Below are 9,642 nucleotides of genomic sequence, written 5' to 3'. Positions count from 1 at the left end.
GGAGCCCATTCCATATTGCAGTCTAGATACAGCAAGGAGGGCCTAGGTCCTCCCACGAATGATATGACACACTTTGAAGGTCCCTTGTGGAGGACCTCACTATCCCTAGGGAGGAGTTGGGGGATGGGTCGGGGGTTGGTGGGGAACATGGGAGGAGGAGAGGTTGAGGGATTTGGGGGGATGGATATGTAAATATGAGTAGTAATTAAAGAATTTAAATTAAATAATGTCTCTTAGCAATTATCCCAATTTCCCATGAATATATTTATATTATTTATTTTAATTTTTTCGTCAAATTATAAAATGCAGTTCCAGAAATTTTGAGTAACTAAGTTTTTATATTTAACAGATTTGTGATTTTCAACAACTTTGCCCAAAACTAACCAGAGTTAATACAGAAGATAAACAGGTTAGAGTACTGTATGAAAAACCATGAACGTGAACTTTAGGAAGAAAGAACTTTGTTTCAGGAGATCTCTGTCTACATCTGTCTGTCTGTCTGTCTGTCTGTCTGTGTCTCTGTCTCTGTCTCTGTCTCTGTCTCTCTCTCTTTCTGTGTGTGTGTGTGTGTGTGTGTGTTTGTATCTATTCCTATCTATTTATTTATCTATGTATCTATGTATCTATCTATGTATAATGTATGTATCTATGTATCTATTTTTCTATCCACATATCTTTTTATCCACCTATTATACATACACATATATATTAGACATCTTTATGTTATGACATATAGCTTCCATCCTACCCATCATCACTCACTTTCCAATGGATAATTGTTGTGAAATTATAAATGTATGGAAATAGAAAAGTCTTGTATAGGGCATGAACCCATGTAATCAAATTATTAGGACCAAAGAAATCTAGCACTCATATAAAAGAATATTAATGACTACAGATGGCAGATACCAAATACATAACAGAATCAAGAGTTTATAAGTAATCGAAGGCCTCTACATTTGGAAATTTAATGGATTTTACTTTGTAAGATTAGTAAGTTTGGTGAAAATATGCTAAATTGAATGTGACACAGTTTGGGTGTTGTAAACTTGCCTGAAAATTTGTCATATGTGGATTGTGTTTACTATCTGTAGTCCCTAGCAAAGATCTTTTGCATGTATATATGTATGTGTTTAATGTATATTTCTATGTATATCTGATTGGACCCTCACATATTTGCCCATATTACAAACACACTTATAGATACATACACACATACATGGCATTTATAAAATGTTTCACATGATAAACACTTATAGGAAAGAAGGGTATGAAAATTAAATTTCTTTTCAATGAAAAGACTACAATAGACTAACTTTAAATTATATTCAAAGTATAGCAATTTAAATTGGTTGCAGATAAGACCACATATGAATCTCCTATTAATTAAGAAGAAAATAATGATTATGAAAATTATGAATATATAATTTGAGGGTGGTTTAAAAAATATTCATGTTATAATTGCATAGTGAAGGATACAATCAGTAATTCATTCACAGCATTTTATGAAAATGATAATTTTTTAAATTTGCAATAGTGCAGATTTTTATATGCGTGGTGCTGTATGTCAAGAATGCTCCTTTCCTAATGTCATAACAACCACAATGGTTTGACAGTCTTTTGCATTTACTTACATATCTGTACTTGTTATTGAATGAATAGGCAATTTGAACAGGCATCTTTCACACAAAATATTTGAAGCATTTGACTAAGAGATAAACTCACTTACCTTGCACATTACCCATAATTCAATGCTCTATAATGAGAATAAGCATGATAGCTTTCAATATGATTCATACCAGATTGCTTTACAGCAAATAAGATTATTTTTAATTCATTTTAAATAATAATTTCTGAAAACATAAATTTAAATTATTTCTAAGCTAGAATGGATTTGTACTCCACTTTTTGTAGACAATATGTTTAAAACATGTTTTATCGAGAAAAGAGGACACACAAACACACACACACACACACACACACACACACACACGTGTGTGTGTGTGTGTGTGTGTGTGTGTTACTAAAATTAGTGGAGAGATAGAGAGTCTCAAATTACAAAAACAAGGTAAAAGAAATCTGAAACTCAGAAACTTCTGGATGTCAGTAATACATGGAATACATGAAATGGTTTCATGAAATTGGGCATAGCACCAAAAAAGAAATGAGGTTTGGGCATGTGTTAATTTGTAGGCAAGAAAATATTTCCACTCATGCCTTTTATTTTTTCCTATGAAAAGTAGAAATTAATCCAAATTGTGAGTGTGAGTGAAGTTGAGTTGGTTAAACAATAGAAATACAAGGTTTTGAAAAGCCTATGTGCTAGCACAATGAGGTGAATATATGGATTGATATTTAAACACATATTTTACACAGGTAGTTGTGACTCATAATTGGATTCACATCCTAATATTAACACTGTGAATCAGAATATTTGTATAACCTGAAATGAAATACTTAATATTATAATTTTTTTCTTTACTCTGTCCTTTAACTCTCTAGTAGAATGTGTAGAACAGAATTCCCAGGGAGAAAAAGTGATACTGCAGAAAAGAGGGTAGGATGGGATGTTATATTCTAGTTATTCCATCTGAGGAATTATTGTATAGATGAAGAAAATATGACAACTTGCCTTGTTGCCACTGTATCATAGTGATTTGACCCTGTAATTTAGCTAAAGTTTTGTTTTTTAAATTAAAGTTACATCATTGCAGTGATGACTATTTTTAAAAATATATGATTGCACTAATATTGAAGTAAGTTCCTTTAATTAAAATTAAAGACACTGTCAATTTTATAAATTCCTGTAGAAGTACCTATTTTCTGCATAATCAAGATAGCCATAGATCTCTTCTCACTGGTACAACTAGATATCCTCAAAAGGGCAATAGTGTCACTTATATTTTATTTTTTTCTGATAACCATTGACTATCACATTGGATGTAAGTTTCAATCATTATGAGATATTTCATTCTTTTGTACTGTTTTTAACCAAGTCAACTACCCATGGCTGGTGGGGTTATGGGCCCCAGGAAACAACCTGTTACTGCTGTTTTTCTGGACAAATATAATCTCAATTGCAGTTTAACTACTTATGCCTATAAACAGAGTTCAGTGTAGCTCTTAAACCTAGTCAAAGATGTTTCATTCTAGAAAAGAAAGAGACTATTACTGTAAGTCACAGTAGTCAATATGTAGAGACTAGTTGACACTGAAGTTCCTAAAACCAACTGATAGATCAATAACCTAAGTATCAGAGAATATCCTGTGAGAAGCAAAATGATGATTGCAAGAGCCAGAGGACTCAAATTCTGTTAAAAAAGCTATTTTCTATATATTAGAGGAAAACTGTACCCAATAAATTGCAACTGTATATTTACTTAAGTATGATGGTAAAATGACAGTAACTTTGGACAGGTTAATGTAGAAAGGAGAAATTTCATGAGGTCCCACAACTAGGTGAAGAGCTACAGGCAATTATTTGCTTCCCAGGAAAGAGAATCAGTTTTCCCCATGTTTGAGAACTCTGGTAGGTTGCCAGTCACTTACACATATGTTATTGTTCTACTAAATGTACTCAACATATATATAGATTTAGATAGATGATACCAATACAGATGTTTGTGTGCATATAAATACATGTGGATATAATAATAAGAAAAAATCATGAATTTGGTATCAAAATGGAGGGACAATGACAATTTACAGAAAGTAGGGGGAAGGTTGGTCATTATGTAAAATAATACTCATTTTTAAATTCTCCATTAAAATTTCTTGAAAGATCCAGTATTTCTGCCATGGATCCTGAATTCTATAGATAACAACATTGTCATTATATTCAAAGAAGATGGCTTCATTATGTAAGAGGGAGAACATACATCCCAATTCTTCAGTATCACCATTTTATTGACATTAAAGGAGGTGTAATGGAAGAATACTGCAAAGGTGTTGGATTGCTTTTATTATGTTTCTCTATCAGTCTCCTGAGAAAGTATTATGATCAATACTTGTTATTGCTCTTGAAACTATATTACCTTTCTAATAAAATATTATCCGAAATCTAGAATTATTTCAAAACTAACCGGGAAATATCTGCAATAATATGAAGGTATATCTGTTTTTCATCCAAGGCAGGAAAGTAATTACAGGCTTTAATGTTCATGCTAAGTCCCTGATGGTTTCACTCAATGTTATTTTTCTTTTCTAAACTGTGAAATGATTTGACATTTTATCAGTTAGATAAGATATAAGTGGGCTTTGATTTAATACATAGGAAAAAATTCTTCACATACTTGGAAAAGTTCTCTGTGGACAAGTTCTCTGTAGTAGTTTGTAACACATATTTTTGTGATTATTTGAAATTTCTGATCCAGACATTCTTAATTGTTCATCTATACCATAAAATACTGGAGGTGAGGAGTTCTATGACACAATAATTGGCCACTGTTTCGTATTTATTTGAGGTTATAATATAGTTAAAAGGTTTCTCAATTTTTTTCCTTCTCTTCAAACACTCTCATCTACCCCTAACTGCTCTCCTTCTAGTTCATGTCCTCTTTCATTTTTCATTAGTTGTCAATGCATTAACTATACTTTAATATTTTACATTGCATTCAAACATAATATTTGAAACACAGCTACTTATCTTCATTTAATAATATTATTTACAATATATAATCATTCCTTTTCTAAGATATCTCATAACCTGTGGATTTAATATGGTGAATAAGTAGTGCATGCATGTGAATGTGTATGTGTGTATATTCGAATTTCTATGTTTTTGTTTGTGTCTCTTTGTATGCCCATGTGTGTATATACGTGTGTCTTTCACTGTGTGTGAGGCTGTGTCTGTGCACGTATGCATTTATGCATTTGTGTGTATGTACAGACATGTATGTGTGTCTTTGTGCACATGTCTTGTGGGGGGTTGTATGTGAATACATACACAGGTGTGTGTCTGTATGTTTGTATTTTGTGTATGTGATAGTGTGGGTGACAATTCCATATTTGAATGGCCAAAATCGAGAATCTTTCAATTTCCAAGAGGCAAAGAAAAATATAATATTATAAAATATTATACATGATACACAAGGAACTAATTGGGAATGGATAGGGAAATTTAATCTAGGAATCCAGTATCATTTGCATGAAAGTTAGATAGAAATAACAGTAAATTTTATTACAGTTTAACATTGCAAAATTGTTATTGAAAAAGAAGTCTATAGTTTGTCTGGTTTTGGAAAACATTAAAATACAGGAAAATCACCCAAATGGTGTCATGCCACTGAATCTAAACAAGAAATCAACCTGAGTAAAATGTGTGAACATAGCCACAAACAGAAGTCCTAAGTTAAGTACTGTCACTGTGTTTGACACATGATATTTTCAATTCAAAGTACATATAGCTAAAGAATAATCCATACATACAACATGAAAATAATGGAATTGAAAATTACAACAAAGTAACACTTAATTTCTGAAATACAAGATCCTGGAAAAACATATGTAATCCTTCTAGGAAAAAAATGATCTAGCACAAAAGTCACATAAAACAAAGGAAAGTAATCAAAAGAGATTTTAGCGCTTTTGCCAAAAAAAATTGCTGAAAGTCTAGTAAGTTAGATGAGTTATGTGATGAATTGATTTAGAATTGCATGTAGTGCCTCTTTTATTGGGACGGTAAAAGAGGATAAAAGTATGTGCCAAGACAAAGGATTTGGCACAGAATAAAAAGAACACTGAATAGTTTGCTATGGCTGCTCATAGTATCCAAGAATGAAAATGTTGATAAATTATTCGAGAGCAACAGACAGGATCTGAATGGAAAGGCCTTATCAGCTGTCATCTTAAGAAAATCTAGTCTATTCAGGAGACATCCAAAATTGGAAGTCATTGTGCATATTCAGGAGACTTAAATGACTATTTATACACACATTCTTGAAAGTCATTGACTGAGATTTGCTGGAGAGTTTATTAAAGAGTTGGAACATAAAGGCATTGAAGATGGTAGCTTAATGCATTAGTAAAACTGGTGAGAGTTAATGAAGTTGTGGCCTTGTTGGAGGAAGTCTGTCACTGGAGGTGGGCTTTAAGTGTTTAAACTTAATGGCACAGTTAATTCTTTATTATTTTTAATGTTCAAGGGTAATTAAATTGTTCTAATGATTGTTATTTCTATAAGGTGGAAAAGCATTCTCATACAAGAATGGTTTCAGATATCAACAGCATTGTCTTTTTTTTTTCTATGTTCTTTATTTTTTTGTTTGTTGAGACATAGTTTCTCCATTGTAATTTTGGAGCCTGTCCTGGTGCTTTCTCTGTAGACCAGGATGACCTCCAACTCACAGAGATCCACATACCTCTGCCTCCTGAGTGCTGGGATTAAAGGCATGCACCACCACCACTGTCTGTTTTTAAGGTTAAAACATACCATCTAAGAATTTTACACAACAGTGAAGTGGAATGTAAAAATAAGTAAATTTATAAATCAGAACAAGTGAAATTTTGAAGAACAGGCTATCACCACTGTAAATAATATCAAAGACAGCCTTACCACATCTTACATACTCTCTTTTGAACATTACTGTGTGACCATTGCTTATTATCACTATGTTCGAGATTCCTTAGTAAAACTTCTTTTAAATAGACATGCATATATATATGGCTTAGATTGAGTATTCTTGTTCTTAAATAAATTGCAAATACCATGAAGACAAAACATCAACAATAGCACATCATTGTTTCCATTCACTTGCTGTCAGTAAAGTTATTGAACTGATTAATCTCTCTCTCTCTCTCTCTTTTTTTTTTACTGTATAATCACTACAAATTTTATTCAGAAACCCATCTTTGTTTTTTTGTTATATATTTTTTTTAATCCCATTATGAACTGGCTTGTCACCAACTACAACACTGTCTACCAGACACACGGTAAAAACGGCTGGGCTCAGAATCGCCCAGATCTCTCACGGTCTCTTGACCGCCTCCTGTCAGGCTCTCGTCTTCCACCACCTCCACCTCCTCTGCCGCCACCACGACCACGGTCTCTGGATCGAGAACACCGTGATCAGGACCTGGATCTATGCTTCTTACGCCAACGCCCGTACAGCTCCTGTCGCAGCTCTCTTGAGATAGGCTTCAGATGCATGAAGTTGCAAAAGCCCCCTCTTGTGCACTCTCCCATTTCATACTGACGGCAATAGGCTTCCCTGAAGTCAGTCACTGGGGACAGCTCTGCATGGATTGGCTGCCCATTAAACCAACGGTTATTCAAGTTAATCACAGCTTTCTCTGCATCCTCCTCACGTCGGAACTTGACATACACGTTCCCCACCAGATGGTCTCCTAGGTTGTCACAGACATTCATCTCCTCAACCTCGCCGTACTTTCTTCCATCTCAGTGAAGACTTCCTCAAAGAACTCGTCACAGTGCTCCTTCATCTCCACATCGCTCACAGCACAGTGCAAACTGTCAGCATACTGGGAAGAGTTTTGAGGGTTACGGTAAATGTTCAAGAGGGCAATGGTCTGGCTAAAGGTCGGTTTATTGTGCAACCGAGAACATCTATCTCCATGACGACATGCTCCAATTTTGAAATAAAACGAACAGTTGACTTTGTCTTTCTCGGTGCCGAAGATGGAAGCCAAGTATTCCGCCATTTTCCACTGAACTGATTAATCTCTTAACATCTAATTGTGCTCAAAAAGTACAGAAATTAATGTCACATTAATCCAAACAGGCCTTCAATTTCCTCAATATTTTTAAAAACTTCAAAAATATTTTGACTTTTCTTAACAAGAAATTATAAATTTTTACAGATTAACATAGTTTTTATTAGAATAGTATCATATTATTCTTACAGTAAAAGGTACATTCATATAAAATACATCATTTTCCCTGTATGTTTCTACTTATAAATTGTAATAAAATACTAAAAATTAGTGTATAGGTAATACTTTAACATCATCCTAATTTTGGATGATTACATGTCATTAACAAGTTTTGGAAACGTATTGAATGTAAGGGCTAATTTCTTCTCTCCTGGTATGAAAACATGCCCTTCTTCTTAGGTAAATCAGTCTGCAAACTTTGTGGACATAAGAACAATATGTTCTATAAATTCTATTTATTTATATAATTTAATATTATGATTTTACTTATATCTTATATTGAGACTCAAAGTCTTTGGTTGTTGTACACTTCTATGTTACATTCTTGTTATTAGAGGTGAGAAGTCTTAGTAATGCGTAAGTTTCCCTATTGCAATATAATAAATCTACATGAATTAAAATCTATTTATATCATCTCCTTCCAACTGATTGATTTTAGATTGCTGAGAGAAAAAGTTTTAAAAGATTTTAGTTCCCAGAGAGAAAAAGTTTCCCAAAGGCCTTGGCCCATTACAAGGAAGTTGGCCCCAACCCTGGGCACATCCTATGGTTGAGACGGGGGCAATTGCCAAGACAACCCTCTTTGGGTCACATCTGGCTGGCCAACAGACAATCAAGGATTTTTTAGGGTACATTCTATGGTTTTTCCTTTGTAGAAAAGCAGGTCACATCTGGGTGACCACTCTAACATGAGATCATACTTTGTAATCAATCACTTTTTGCCCCTTGCCTGTATGCTGGTCTGTGGTTTTTTTCCCTGTATAAGGAGCTTGCACCCCATGCTGGGGTATACAGCTTTCCCAATATTGGTGCCACCCAAATGCATATTCGTTCAATAAATCCTCTTGCTTTTGCAGCTCTTGGTCTGGTTTCTGAGTCTTGGGGGCTCCTCAGGACCTTGTGCCCCTTAGATGCCTGGGGGTCTTTCATTTGGCGAGCCAGCCAGGAAGTCAGAGGAGACCCCAGACACATTACCACAACTAAAGGAGGTAAGTCTGGCCGGTTTATTTGGATTTATGTTTTCTGTTTGTCTGTCTATTTGGAAGCCCTATATAGGCTATGCAGGCTTTGTAGAGACTCAGGAGGTAGACTGATGAGTCATTACCCTCTGAGTCCACCATGGAGGATGCTTCATGGAAGTTTGGATGGGCGAGGGTGAGCAGGCAACCCTCATCCCTGCGAATGGACAACGTAAGTCTCCGCTCCCATTTGAATTTATGGTTTCGGTTTGGCACTGATTTGCCGCCGCGTGGCCTTTATTGTTTGGCCTGACTGTCTGTCTCAATGTTTGTCTCTTTGTCTCTTTTTGTTTTTCACCATCTGACCACCATGGGACAACAACTAACGATCTCCCTAAGTTTGACTCTAGACCATTGGGGAGACCTTTGGGACTGAGTCAACAACCAGTCCCTGGACACCAAGAAGAAAGAATGGCAAACTTTCTACTGTTCCAAATGGCCAGGATTTAATGTTGGCTGGCCTCAGGACAGTTCTTTTAATCTTGAGATTATTTTACAGGTAAAAGAAAAAATGTTCGATTCTGGACCCACGGACACCCTGACCAGGTTTGTCTAAGATGGGAATGTCTAAGAGAATCAAAAAAAAATAGAGCAAATAATAATAAAAATTTAAAGAGGGTCAAAAAAATCATAAAAATGTCAAAAAATATAAACTGTTTACTATGGGCTCTCATATCTATTTATAATAATAATATGGATTAAAAATTTTGACCACATCAGGTTAATTCTGTTT

The 9,642-nt window shown here is 34.6% G+C and overlaps 1 pseudogene; it reads right to left on the bottom strand.

Moving 5' to 3' along the window:
- Nucleotides 1-6,931: 6,931 nt before the first annotated feature.
- LOC100758860 lies at nt 6,932-7,663 on the bottom strand (annotated as a pseudogene).
- Between the last annotated feature and the right edge of the window lie 1,979 nt (nt 7,664-9,642).

This window comes from Cricetulus griseus, chromosome 2, assembly GCF_003668045.3.
Source record: "Cricetulus griseus strain 17A/GY chromosome 2, alternate assembly CriGri-PICRH-1.0, whole genome shotgun sequence".
In the NCBI taxonomy this organism is placed as follows: domain Eukaryota; kingdom Metazoa; phylum Chordata; class Mammalia; order Rodentia; family Cricetidae; genus Cricetulus; species Cricetulus griseus.
Note: the sequence above shows the minus strand (reverse complement) of the source record. Positions and strands in the feature narration are given on the sequence as shown.